General features: G+C 34.8%; 1 pseudogene; it reads left to right on the forward strand.

Annotated features, from left to right (window-relative positions):
• The first annotated feature begins 2020 nt into the window (after positions 1-2020).
• LOC142551135 (sucrose nonfermenting 4-like protein) lies at positions 2021-10512 on the forward strand (annotated as a pseudogene).
• The last annotated feature ends 5088 nt before the right edge of the window (positions 10513-15600 follow it).

Genomic DNA, 15600 nt, shown 5'->3' on the forward strand with positions numbered 1-15600 from the left:
GCCCCAACCTGACCAGCTACCCTCGTCACACGCTCGAACCCCTCTTGGAAAGATTTAACTCGGATTTAAGGTCTCATGCACGCAGCCTTGTGCGATTTCACCCGAAGTACCCTCAAATCGCGCATCCCCTAGCCCTTATGACTTTCGAACCTAACCTAGACCAAGACAGCCACTCCATCCCATATGAACCACGACTCGCACCCTCCATGGTATGCACCATAGCCCTTCTCGACCCTTGTATGGCCATCTCTCCCCTTTGCCTGATCTTATCCTAGCTTCCCTCAACAAAGCAAGATTTGATTGCTCCTTGCCTAACCATGACCCGATGTGCACTCGACCCATCTTGACGTGTTTAGCCTTTTGGGACATAGATCTAGCAGCCCTTGCATGAACCCATGGAAAAATGTGAGTAATATGTAAAACGGTATGTGTATTTCATGACAAACTTTGCAAAAACGATGCAACATAATATATTTAATAATTTCTCATGCATAAACACATAATTTAGCCTATAACGATGTGAATGATGAGAAAAATGAGATTTTGGGCATGCCTTTGTGTATATACGATCGAAATCTTAGAGATATTCGCGTAAAACTTGCACCGGAGAGACGAGGAAGGATTTATTTAAAAAAAACTTGAGAGAATTCAAAGGTGGCTGCTAGTGTATTTTCGAAAATGCTGCTGGTGAATGATGGAGGGGGCGGCTGAGTTGTTTAGGAAATAGGTTTAGGGTTTAAGGGTAGGGTGAAGTCATAATATTAAGTGCTAATGAGCTCTTAATTAAAACTAAAGAGATTAAAAAGATTTTAGGCTATTAAGCATTAAAATAATCCCATTAGGTCCAAAAACACTCCCGAAAAATATTTCGTTTAGGTACGTTTTTAAAATATTGTCCAAACCCTCAAAAAGTCCCCGAACTCGCTAAATTTTGCGTATCGGTTTAAAATATGACCCGACGAGTAAAAATACCCAACCAAAGCTCATTTTCAAAAATTTCCTTTAATTACACCATATATTAAATAAATTAAAATTAATTATTTAATAAAAATATTTTTCTTTAATTGTCCCCGATAATAATCCATAAATAGACCACATATACATGCAATCCTCATGCATTTAATGCTTTAAACAATTAAACACATATTTTAGTAAAACTTAGATAGTATGCAGTCTAGTTATTTAGTACGAATTTCTTAGACTTTATATATATATCCTATAAAAAAGTATGGTTTTTATTGTATTTTTTACTGTATGTATGTACCGAATCAATTTGTCTCACATATGTAAAATCCTATTTTAGTTTTCAATTTTTTTTAAAACTCGATTATTAACCGTAATATTCGTTAATGGTTCTGGTTATTACAATTAACCATGGTGAAGTTTGAAAATTATGTATGGTTGGTTACTTTTGAAGCAAATGGGAGACATCGAATGTTCTCCAAAAACAATTTAGAGAAAATAAAAATGTTGGATACGATCTTATCAATGAGAAATGCTAACTTAATTTTAAAGATAAAAAGTTCAAAAAACCGGTTTTTATTCATTTTTTAAAATAAGTTTTACCAAATTTTTTACACGAAGATTATTATTTATCATTCAATATTGGTTTTTTTAAGGTAAAAACGTGTGAGATCCTTTCAAAAAAAAAATTGTGTGTGAAATTGTTTCATTGGTCGTATTTTGTGAGACAGATCTTTTATTTCGGTCATCCATGAAAAAATATTACTTTTTATGTTAAGAGTATTAATTTTTATTGTGAATATCGGTAGGGTTAATCCGTCTCACAGAAAAGATTCATGACATCGTCTTACAAATACTAAAGAATTAAATTTTTTTTATCTTTTTTAAAATTAATTTTATTAGATTTATTGAGTTTTCTTTTTTAGTTGGAAAAGTGAATCAATCAATAAATTTAATGTATAAATAAAATAATAAAAAATAAAATTTGACCTGAGAACTTCGTAATGTGGGCCCAACCCATTTAAATAATAAATAAATAAAATAGAATTGATTCATTCATAGGATTACAATTCCCAATTCTTTGAAACATTTCAAATGCTTCCAATTTCTTTGCATTCCCTACCGATTATACTCTTCTAGATTTCACGCTTGGTACTCAAAAGCTTAATCGTTGGTTTTCGGATTCAAAAATCGTGGATGTTGCATCAAGTTGTTATGTTTGAGGCAGCATTCGCTACATTTTTATTTGTTTTGGGGTGTTTGGTTCAATGAGTTTTTGGGTATTTGCTGCTGTTTATGTTGAATTACGACCGAGGCTATGTGGGAGATGTTTTACGGAAGAATTTAGAATTTTCCTGGGGTAGATTTTAGTGTTTTCAACGCGGCTATGGATTATGCGAATGAAAGGGGCATGGTGCTGATTCCCACACGTTTTGTGTGGCCTTATGGTGGGAGAGATGTATATATCAGTGGCTCGTTTACTGGGTGAGAGTTAATTAGCTCAATCGTCAATGTACCATAATTGGAGTACTTGCGGTTTTTTAAATAGTTCCGGTTTTGCTTTTGCATTTCCTGTATTTTGCAATTTTTGTGATAATTGATGGAGTCTTGATGCTTTTCACAAAAGGTGGACGCCATGGCCTATGACTCCAGTTGAGGGTTGCCCTACTGTGTTTCAGACCATTTGTAACTTGCCGCAGGGTTATCACCAGGTTGGTTTTGCATTTTGATATCATGTTACCTGGAATTAAAGAAACTCTACTTTCTTGAGGAGTATCTTAGTTTGGCTGGGAGATGCAATAAGTTTTAGTCCTTATCCTTTTGATCCCTGTTGATTTGTTTTTTCGAGGCAAATGTTCAAGGTGCTGATTTTGAGTAGTTTGTGTCATGAATTACATGGGCGCATGTTTATGTACAGAATAAAGGGCTTGATTGTCCTGTAGGAAAAGCCTTCACTGTCTCTGAGTTTTCCATTATTTTCCCATTTTTCTTGCTCCATTTTGATTTGCACGTTATGATGTTGACCAGTATTAGATTGTCTCTGAACTTCATCTTATTAGTCTTATATTACCCTTTTGGACTTTAAGATGTAACTGGACACATTAGTGGTTCTATTTCATTTTTGTCCTGTTTTTTCTTTCAGGCTCTTGTTGGTCAAATCATTGATTGCGAATTGATATTAACTCTGTATTGAAGTTTTTATTTTCTCATATACACTTAAGATACTGATATTTTGCTGGTTTCCCTTTTCTTTTCTTTTTTTTAAAGATAACATGCATCACTCCTATCTTGTTACAAACATAGAGAACTATTAAAACCCCTGCAGATTCCTCCAATTTTGAACAAACGAAACACTTCCTTGAACTTTAAGTTTAATGTTCTAGAAATTTTTTCTTCTTTCGCATATAGCCACAACAGGCCCTGTTGTCCTCTATCCCTCCATTCCAACATATGAGTACCAAGCACCACCACGTTCATTCCATGACAAAGGCACTGGTTGAAATGTGCAAGCAAGGTGTTTCTGGTCATATCTACCCGGTGAAAAGTGAGACTCTGGTCTGTCCAAACTGTAGATGGTTCTCTGAAACCTTGGGAATAAACGGACGTATGAGCATAATTATTAAAAGCGTGCGCCTAGGCTACAGGTGCACCCAGGCTCAACACTTGAAACCAGCGCGCTTAAAGGGTGCGCTTACACGTAGGCTTGAGGCATGCGAGAGGCGCAAAAGCATACGCTTTAAAGAGGCGGGCTGATATTTTGTAATAAATAAAACTTAGCTCGAGCCCAACTAATTTTGAAGCTCAATTAGCAAAGCCCATGACTATTTAATGATAAAAAAACTTACTGTCACTCATTTATGCAAGAATTTTTTATCAGAAAGTTCAGAATTCATCTATACAAACTTTTATTGTAATCTTCCTCCTATGATGATGATGATGATGATGATGATGATGATATAGTTGAGGAGGGTGAAAAAACTTTGATGACTTAAAATGATATCGTATTTCTCTATGCAAACTTTTACTCTAATTTATTCTACACTCATGACTCATTATTGTTTTGGAAGATGACAACGATGATATATTTGAAGAGGATGAAGATAAATTTGATGATTTAGATATTTGAAGTTTTTTTCATAATATATTATGAGTTGATGACTTACTAATAAATTTTAGATGATTATAGTTTTTTTTTTTCTGGTTATGATTTACTCTACATTATCTATTAATGATTTTTTATTTATAATATTTGCTATCTTTGTGAAAAAATATTTAATTTATGTAATATTATAGTATAAATCACTTAGTATATATTGAATTTTACAATGGCAAATGAGTTGTACTTCGATAAAGCGCGCGCTTCGTCTTGTGTCTTAGGCTCCAGGGTACCCAATGCTTTAGTGCGTCTTGCGCCCTAAATAACTATGTGAATGAGGAAATTGCTTAATGGCTGATGATGATCTTGGCTGTTGAATGACCCAATTTGACCTGGAATTTTAATCGCCATTCTCTTCTTAAATGTTGGTGGTTGTGCTTGTTCAGCAGTAATACTTTATATGTTGCCAAAATTATTTTTAAATAGTGTAATCCAGAGATTTCTTACTCGGTCAACTATTCACCAACTAGATTTCTCCATAATGGACCATGAGTTATATACTGCAAAAGAAAAAAAAATGAATGTTAATGGGTGGTTTAATTTTGATTGAACTTGTTAGTATATCCCTCCGTATTGATTAACGCTAGCTGTTTGAAATCTGTCATATGGAAACTACTGTTTCTTGCAGTACACGTTCGTTGTTGATGGTGAATGGAGACATGATGAGCACCAGCCTTTTAGTCAGTAGTAATATTGGAACAGTAAATACTATCCTCTTGAACAGGGATTCTGATTTTCATTCTGCATTATTAAGCCCTCAAATGCCTCACTCTGGTCGCGTATCGAGCATGGATGTTGATAACGAGGCACTTCAGCACATGGTATTGCATCGCAGCTCTCATCTTTACTTGTACATGTGTGTCTTCTGTTACCCTTTTTTTGCACCTTCAGGTTTTCAACTATTGTTTTGATAACTTGTGGCAAGTAATTTTGGCCCTCTCCTTTATAATCTTGTTCTGATCAATTACAGAAGAACATTGATTTATTCATTTGTCAATCTTGACCATTTCCTTTCCAGTCCGCCCAATCTGAGGGTGTGCTTGAATTACTTGCTTGACAAATTTTATCTTTTTATTTGTTATCTAGTATTCTTTAATATTCATTGCTGCAGTTTGACCTAATAATTGGGAAATGAATTGGATTTGATAATTTTTGTTCTCTAGTCTAAAATACTTGACACTTTCAAAGATTGACCAACATTTCCGAGCCTGAAGATATTATGGTTTAGTATATAATTGTTTTCAACTGTTTCCAATGTCTTAACTTTTCTGATACTGTGTGTCAAAAAAAAATTTATTCTGATACTGAGATATAATACAATGAAATTTATTTTGTCATTGATTATCAATTACATGAAAAATTAGCCTAAACTGTCACATCCACAGATTCACTCCTCTGACGGCGTGCCAAATGGGCCATTACCAAAGATGTCAGATGCAGATTTGGCGGTATCCCAGCATCGTATTGGTGTGTTCTTGTCTACTCACATGGCATATGAGTTACTTCCGGAATCTGGAAAGGTCTGAGCAATTATAATTTGTCCTGGTGTTAACTTTTATATGCATTTCAATGTTTTTTGTTCATTCATAAAAATGGAATTTGTTTGCAGGTTATTGCTTTGGATGTTGACCTTCCTGTAAAACAAGCATTTCATATTTTGCATGAGCAGGTACCTTATAATATTATTTGAACATTGGAGCTATTTCAAAGGCCCATGGACATGGTTTTACTATGTCAACAAACATTGACTATCTGTTTCACCATTACATGATTACCTAGATTATCGTCACATGTATACTTGATAGCTGAAAACGGTGAGACACTTCATATCAAGTGACAACATTGCTTGTGCCTTGATAAACAAGAAGCACAAATTTACATTTACAACACCAGTTACCCAGTTTTGCTTCTCAAGTTGTTGAATCCCATTGGCTGGCATTTGCTATGTCTATAACAAAAATTGGTAGCTTAATAGTAATTACTAACTATCATTGCACTTGCATTTTTTTTTGTAAAAAGCTCTACTGAGAATTCTCATTTTTGTAGTTTCCTGATCATAATGTCTATAACAACCAAAAGTGTTGTATTAATGTCTGCCTACTAAAAATTGTTTTGAATGTTATTGTCGTACTTTTCTTTTCTATGCTTTTGTTTACCAACTTTTTTCTGCTACATGCATCATACTTCTGAACCAAATGATTTCATGCAGGGAATCTCTCTGGCACCTTTGTGGGACTTCTCAAAGAAAAAATTTGTTGGAGTTCTTAGTGCACTAGATTTTATTTTGATTATGAGGGAGGTACAAACTGAGCTCCAAAGTTGTCTTTTTGTAACAGAAAGATAATCGATCTTTTTAGTTTCTCTCTCCCGCCATTCTCAATTTTGGATGAGTCACTAACTTCATCTTCAATTGCCTTTAGTGTTAAGAACAAAATATTCATCCAGACACGGTGATTGATATTATGAAGGGTCCCATGTAACAAGTACACCTACTATAATAACATTGTATACTATTCTCAGTGCTTGTGGCACAATGGGAGAGTCGATTTGTTTCAAAATTATTAATGCATTACTGAATATAAAATCATATTAGGCTCTGTGATGGAATATTTTTGAAGTTCTTGGTTTGATGGTTATCATCCTTTAATTGTAACATGTCTTTCTCAGCATACTCTATTGAATTTTTACAAACCCCATGCCTTTAAGTTAGCACGTCTTTGTCATGAAAAAACTGGTACTTATGGTACGTGATTTATCAGTTACTTTTTTTAGATGTTTTCCTTGCGCAACACCTTTCATCACATAATTTCCGGTGCAAGATCAGAACTTGCTCAATTCGTTATGACCGTTGATTGTATTCTTCCATAATTTGTGTGAATGAAGACTTGATTGCTATAGTTGGTGTATAGTAAGCAATTAAAAACTTTTCAGTTTTTTACAAATGGTGTTGAGTGTTCTGTTGGATTTTATTGTAAGAAACCTTGAATTGTGCTTTTATTTTTCAAGTAATGTTTTCAATTGGTTTGGCAGCTTGGCAGTCATGGGTCCAATCCAACAGAGGAAGAGCTCGAGACACACACTATCTCTGCTTGGAAAGAAGCTAAATCATATATGAACAATCGTATTGATGGACAAGGGAGTGCAGTTTCTAGACAACTTGTGCATGTTAGTCTTGATTTTGTTGTGTTGCATGCTAGATTATAGTTTTGTACTGGAACCTGCCACAAACAAGTTTTGGTGCTCGTAAAATGAATGAAAATAACAGTTGGAATACCATCGTGTGCTGTATACTATCACACTCTAAACTAATTTACAAACAGATAAATAAGTTCATTTTTATTTCTGCCTTTTTCAGCCTGTAGTTTGAAGTTGTATGCGATTCTTAAAACATTTGTTATCTTCTGCTTTTGTTTGTTTTGGTATTTCAACAAGATATGACATTGAGGAAAGTGTTCAATCTCTGTAGCAGATTAGATTATATGATGAACTTATGCTGAGTGCAAATGCAATTGAATTTTGTCATCATCTGCAATCCATTGGTTGCTTGTCTTGTGCAATTTGATTTGCAGATGGACTATTATTTATGTTGACGTGATGAGTTTCAGGCTGGTCCAGATGACAGTCTGAAAGAGGTTGCTTTGAAGATTTTGCAAAATGGTGCAGCCACAGTTCCAATTATCCATTCTCCTTCTGAGGATGCTTCAAACCAACATCTGTTATTTCTTGCTTCTCTTTCTGGGATACTGAAATGTGAGAAACTGAAATAACTGCTTATGTTATTATCATGTACATGTGTGATTGCTTGAAAATGATGTGTAAATCTCTTTCTTTAGAATAGAAAAACTGAGGAAAAGGTTAAATAACTGGTGTGTGTATTTTGTTGTGATCTTGTTCTTCTGACAGGTATTTGCCGTTTTTTCAAAAATTCAACAAGCTTGTTACCAGTACTTCAATTACCAATTTCCGCAATCCCTGTTGGCACTTGGCTTCCCAAAATTGGAGAGCCAAAGGGGCGTCCGCTGGCTTTGTTGAGACCGAGTGCTTCACTTAGTACAGCACTGAATTTATTAATTCAAGGTAGCTAGTAATCTTTAGAATTGCAAGTTCTCTATAAAACATAGAGCACCTTAGACGCGTCCATATCCCTTCAATCGTTGCCTTAATTCAATCTGCCAACTGCGTTCCTTGTCCTGAAATAATTCACATATACATCAACTAATTTATCGTTAATTCTTGAACATTCCAATTGAAATCTGGTAATTCTTAGAGAACTCCCGTCGACAATTGTTGCTGTTTTAGCGTGGTTAGCTAAGTTTTGTTTGAGCCATATGTACTTTTATGATGATCTTATTTCGAATAATCTTTAATTAGAAGCATGTGAGACTGGATTTTGTTCCATGAAGGGGCTTGAATATTCAGTAAATTATTAAGTTATTTATGATGAATTTATCTTTCTATGAACCTGGATCAGTCAATGTGAATGCTCTGAAATTGAGTTTTCCAAATGGAATAGAAGGAATGAGTTTCTCAATTCTGTTAGTTGCATGCTCATGCTTTTATCCATATATTTGATAGCTCTGAGAATATTTAATCTTACATCTGGGGAAAAAAAAAAGAAAATTGTCATAGAATATGTAGGTATCTGGTATCCTGTAATCAATTCCTTGAAATGATAACTACATCAGATTGCTTTATTATTGAAATATGAAAGCTTTATTAAGTCCATTGAAGATGATATTCCCTAGCTTTGATATGACACGAACTGAAACTGCTAATTTGGATCTCTTAGTATCAGTTTTATTTATTGCAGCACAAGTTAGCTCGATTCCTATTGTTGATGATAATGACTCGTTACTGGACATATACTCTCGAAGGTTTGGAAAATATTCCAGTCATCTTTCAATTGGTAGTGTGTTTGTGTTGCCTACAGTTGATATCACTTATCAGCATTGCATAACAGTGTGCATTTATTTTTCAAGCAGTGATATAACTTCTTTGACCAAGGACAAATTGTATACACACATCAATCTTGAAGAAACAACAATTCATCAGGTATGCACTATCATTCAGTTTTCATTCTATGTTGCGGAAAAGTCAACTTTGTAAACATTTATTTCCATGCATTTAAACAGCTTGTTTCTAGAGATCTATCCTTGCGAGAAAAAGCATTGACTGGTTGGACGAACTTTATATGAATTCAATGAATCCATCATGCTTTTGTTGGGAGATAATCATAAAGTAGCAACTGCTTGTTAATTCTTTGCATCGAGCTTATGGCAGGGAGCTATTATATGCTTCCTTGCGGAAAAAAAGCATTGACTGGGTGGACGAACTTTATATGAATTCAATGAATCCATCATGCTTTTTTGTTGGGAGATAATCATAAAGTAGCAACTGCTTGTTAATTCTTTGCACCGAGCTTTTGGTAGGGAGCTATTATCTGCACTAGCTCTAATCCTGTTACTTCTCTTGATTTTTCATAATAATGGGACTTCACATAACTTATGTAGGGGAACTATAGTTGATACTTATGTAGGGGAACTATAGTTGATGTAAGCTTCAGCGATCTCTAGAAACTGTTTACTAAGTTATTGAAATTGAAACGTTTGGAAGGAAGTGGTTGTGACCTTTATTAACTTTAGATGTGAAACTTTGAATTGATGTTATCTTCTTGTTCATCACTACCCATTATTTGGATTATAGGCATTGCAGTACAGAGACGACCCCTTTTCTACTCATGGCTACACGAGCCAAAAATGCCATATGTGTTTACGCTCTGATGCTCTATACAAGGTCATGGAGAGATTATCCAAACCAGGTTGGAAATAGCATTTGGTTCAATATTGGGTACAACTTGATATTTTTCTGCCTATGTTCCATGCCCTCTCCTTATATGGCTTTCTTTTGTTTTGTTTTCCAGAGGTGCGACGTGTTGTCATTGTGGAAGCTGGAAGTAAGCGAGTAGAAGGTATCATTTCACTGAGTGATGTTTTTCGGTTTCTCTTGGGAACTTAAAACCATGACCACGACAATTCTTGCGATGCCATTTTACGTACATACAGTTGGACTGACCTCACATAAGTTAATAGGCTGAAAGATGACAGAGAATGTGCATGATGTTGGGGGTGTTGCCTAATTTGTGTGCCTGGAGGGCTAGTAGCTCCATTTCCTTGAAAAAAAAAGGAGCTGCCAGTCGTCGGCATATGGTGTAGAGATGGAAAAATAAGGAAAAAAAATGGAAAGATTTATTGGTTTTTTTTCCCCCTTTTTCTTCTTTTTTCTTAACATTCAATTCTTGAAAAGTAACGTGTTGTATTAAAACTAAAGAATGTTATAATGATTGGCAAATGTCATCATTTAAAATGACGACATTGAAATAATTTGAGATGTGATATTGAAATGACCTGTTCTTTTAATCATCTCTTCTTTTTGGCATAAAACCTACGCGAGTAAGTTCTTCTGTGCTTCACCAGGGTTACAACAATGCTTGCGAAGGAGCAGTAAATCTGATATGTTTTTTCTTTCTATTCTAAAGCATATATTTTTGGAAAAAACATTAAGAAACAACATACAGGACAGAAGCATGGAGCCAAGTTGGAACATACTTTTGCACACCAAATTTTCTTACTTTTATTCCTTTCTGAAAAAAATAATCTTACTTGTATGTCTTTTTTTAATGCATTGAACTCATTGGCAACTTTTTTGTACACAAAAACGTTTGTAAGATCGTATCATTTATCATCAACCAATGTGTCCAAGCATCTAATCGGACAGTGAGCTTCTGTAGAAGAACTGCAAACCATACTGCACACTTATTAGCAACTCATAAATTTCATCTCAGTATCTCCAAGGACTTTAGAGGCTATTGCCCCATAAATTTAAGTTCTTTTGTAAACTATAATTTGGGCAATTTTATCGTATGAATGAATTATGTTTTATCTAAAAAAAACTCTTATTTACTATCACGTTCTATTTTTAATTAAAAATAAAAATTATATCTTAGCCAATAGTCGTGGGCCCTCGAATTATAATATTATCATTATCTTATACTTGCAGGCAAAAACGTGTATAATTTTTGATTTTATAAAAGATGAGAGTCATGGTCTTGCTAAATCAATATTTCCATTTTCTTAATTTTCATCCTATTTATGGTCCTGAAATCATGTAGCTGAAATTTACAATAAACAAAAAGAAAATAGATATTAAGTATTTGAAACTTAGTCGATGAATAAATTGGGCTTCTATATAGTTAACACATCAAACAATAATATATCAGTGCAGTAATTCAATATGAAATGACATGTATCAGTAGTAACGTATCGTTATGAAAATATCATGTCAAGTGACATACATTAACCGTTCAGGACTCTGAAGTGAATAGCATAGTCTAAAGAGATGGCTCCCACCAACATTTATTGTTGCACTTTTCCCCACTTACTCAAGTAAAATCCGTACAATCAATCATTTACGAGAACTCATATTTTCGCACCCGTTGCAACACTAGAAGCAATAAGAATATTCATAGCCTATACCTCTTTCAAAAACTTCAAAGTATACTAGATGGATATCAAGAGTGCATTCCTAAATGGTCAGCTACAAGAAGAAGTCTGTGTTGAACAACCATCATGTTTTTAAATCACTCATTTCCTGATCATGTTTTTCATCTCAACAAAGCATTGTATGGTCTCAAACAAGCTCCCAGAGCTTGGTATGAGACATTACCAGAATTCTTAACTGATCATGATTTGATTGTTGGAACAGTTGATAAAACACTGTTCAAATTTACAAAGAAAGATCATACTTTACTTGTGCAAATTTATGTTGATGACATTATTTTTGGGTCAACTAATCCCGTTAATGCAGGATAAATTTAAGATGAGTATGATGGGTGAGATGACATTCTTTCCTAGTCTGCAAGTGAATCAATTGGAAACTTGTTCATTTATCAGTCAAACAAAATACACGAAGGAACTCCTTAAGAAGTTTGTCATGAAAACATGTTCAGCTGCAAATATGATGGATCGATTTTGACACCTGCGAGGGTGCTTTAAACACAATATTCTCAATGAGCTGCAATAACTCGTGTTCTAAGAATGTAAACACTAATGAATTAGATCGAGTTTGGTTTTAAACCAAGAGGAAAATACTCGAAATAATCATTCATTAAGAAAGATAATCAGTTTAAAACTTTTAACTTGTGTAAACTCATATAAGGGGATCGGTTCTTGCATATATCAGTTCAGTTATGGTGAGAACTGAACTGATAACAGCTCGAACTGATCAAATCAGTTTGAAAACAATAGTTAAACAATTAAGTACACAAAATATATTTATGGATGTTCGGAGACTTCAACTGCTCCTACGTCACCCTTCTACCACCTAGGGTAGGTTCCACTAGAAGACTTTGATTTATACAATGCCTTGTACATGCCCACTCAGCTTAAGACTTACACTACTGCCTAACTAATTCCTAGTCTAGACTGAAGGTGACACCTTCCAGCCAACACTTGTTTAACATCTATTTGTCAAAGACTACATACACAAGTTTATTGTCTTTGTGCAAGACTGACTCAGTTATTCAATAAACTCAACTCTCTTTCTTTATGTGAGTGATTGTGTGTGAGAACTGATCTACGAATACAATACGAAAGTGTTCTCACACACTGAGGAAATTGAGCTTCTAATCTAAGCCGATAACACTTTGAAGTGTTCCCTCAAATCTGGGCTAATTGCTTTTTGTAAGCTGATATGCGTTGAACGTGCCCTTCTCTCTTGATTTTCACACTTGTATATTTTTCCACACACACTTGTATATTGATGATCTTGGTTTGATATTTATAGAGACAATGAGACCGTACACCAAGACTCATCAAATATGTTTGTTGCAATTTGAATCTGTTCCTATAATATGTCTGTAGTTTCCGACAGCCATTTTGGAACGTTTTGGCTTTAGCTCTGCTGAAATGTCCATTATTGTCCTTTGACTGGACAAAAGATTTTTCTCAATGCGCACAGCTAGATTCCATTTGAATAAGCTTGTCGTGTTCTGCAAACTGATTGATTCTTAATTGATGTTCTCAATTAGTCAGTTGAACTGATCTTGAACTGGTTTGGTGAAATCAGTTGGCTCATCAGCTGAACTGATTTAACTGGTCAGCTGGACTCTTCATCAGTTGAGCTCTTCATCAGCTGACCGGGCTTCTGAAGGTCTTCTGGTGAACCACATATCATCTGGACAATCAGTTGAACTGATCTTTGATATATCAGTTGAACTGATTCAGTTTGGGCAATCAGTTAGCGCTTTCAGTTTTGCATCTCGATAGCTTTAGTTTTGGCTCGATAATTGACTGATTCGAATCCTGATCAGTTTCAGCTTCTGCGCACTTACGTAAATTCATTAGAAACAAAATAACAAGTTTTGTTAACATCAAAATCAAGATTTAGAACATGAAATGTTCCAACAACATACTCCCATGAGCTCATCAATTGAGTTAGATAAAGATAAAGGGGGAATATTAGTTGAGATGACACTTTACAGAGGTTTAATAGGTTCTTTATTTTACCTAACTGCTAGTCGTCCTGATATTATGTTTGCTGTCTGCATATATGCTAGATTTCAAGCAAATCCTAAACAATCGCATTTCTCAGCTGCCAAACGCATATTGAAATATCTTAAAGGCAAACAAAATGTGGGCTTATGGTATGATAATGATTCATCTTTCAATTTAGTTGGCTATTCAGATGCAGATTATGCAGGATGTAAACTTAATAGAAAAAGCACCAGTTGATCATATCAGTTTCTAGGAGAAAGAATGATTTCCTGGTTCAGCAAGAAGTAAACATCTATTGCAACTTCCACAACTGAAGCATGATATCTAGCTGCTAGAAGATGCTGCAGCCCAACTGCTCTGGATTCAGCAACAACTGAAAGATTATGGAGTCAATGCAGAAGAATCACCAATATTTTGTGACAACACTAGCACAATTGTGATTACATACAATCCAGTTCTTCACTCCAGGACAAAGTATATCGATGTCAAATATCACTTCATCAGAGATCATGCTCTCAAGAAGAAGATCAAATTGGAATACATTTGAACTGAGCAACATGTAGCAGATATATTCACCAAGCCACTACCCGAGAGTAAGTTTTATTATTTCCGAAATATTCTTGGTTTAATTGATTTATCTTAGTCATTTTAACATTTTTATATGTTGATTCTTTGCCAAGATTAAATGCAAGATATAATAAACCATTAAAGGAAAAACATCATTGAACAAAATAAAAGTTTTATTGATATAGTTGAACTTGTACAATAGAGATTTCCCTATCAACATCAATGGCTTCTTTCCATTTAGTCAACCCAGTGGCTAACTCACCAGTAGTGGTCTTTAGGAAGTCCTATGAGAAGGCGATACTTCTCAGAACCTTCTGCTCCTTGAGGAGCATCAGCAGATAAACACCTTCATCCTTGAAGATGTCAGCAGCTTGGGTAACACAGAGTCGTCGCTGATACTTATTTTCTCCTGACGACATATCTTGGATCTTGTTCCAGGTAGATAGCGTCTTTTCCAAGACGCTGTCCTCCATTTTGAGGTTCCTCACAGCCACTATGGACCGCATGAACTCCTCCGCCATGTCTGATTGCTGGGAACTGCTCGCTTTATCCATCTGTTGCTGCCTTGATAAGTATTATCTGCTGAAATATTCAAAGTGATTTTGTGACTAACTAGTTTGTTCTTATTTATAGACTCGGAACCATACGAAGGGATGCCATCATTACTTTTGACAAGAGGATATGAAGTGATTTCTTTCAGCCATCGACGGTTCATTCTCCGAGGATGAGATTTCTTTTTCTACCATATCTAATGCATATATTTAGGGAGAACGTCGAATTATAATTGGTTAAATGATAAGACAATTATCAATTGGTCTTAAACTGAACTTATTTCGTTTCCAACTGATCATTCAGTTCTCGACCTAACTGATCTTATCATATATGTTAACTGATTATCGATTCAGTTGAGATTCCACAATAAATTTTGTGACTTTCAAAATTACTTCATTAATTATGTTATTCATTTTATAGTGATTGTAAACTTGGTCACAAGTAGTTCAATCGACTCAATTTTCATATTTACATTTCAAGTACACGCCATTTATTCAAATTAATCTCGGACTGCCACATGTTCAAAAATTTGAATAGTCACAGACATAAATATTTGTGCCGCCCTCATTCAGTTCACTTTATTCTATTCTAAACTCTCAAGCACTCAAACACTCAGAGCATTTCTTTTTGCAGAAAATCTAAGCAAATGGCAAGCCAAACACAGCCTTCATTCTCAACGCAATGGAAATCGACTTCGACTATGTTCTATCTGTCTCAAATGAAGCTGTTAGGAGCGTATTTCTGAAGCTTGAAGCTGCTGGTTTGAAGAATTCTTGGAATCGCGACCCAAGTCATTTATCCTAAGGAAAT

Source organism: Primulina tabacum, chromosome 7, assembly GCF_025594145.1.
Source record: "Primulina tabacum isolate GXHZ01 chromosome 7, ASM2559414v2, whole genome shotgun sequence".
Classification (NCBI taxonomy): Eukaryota; Viridiplantae; Streptophyta; class Magnoliopsida; order Lamiales; family Gesneriaceae; genus Primulina; species Primulina tabacum.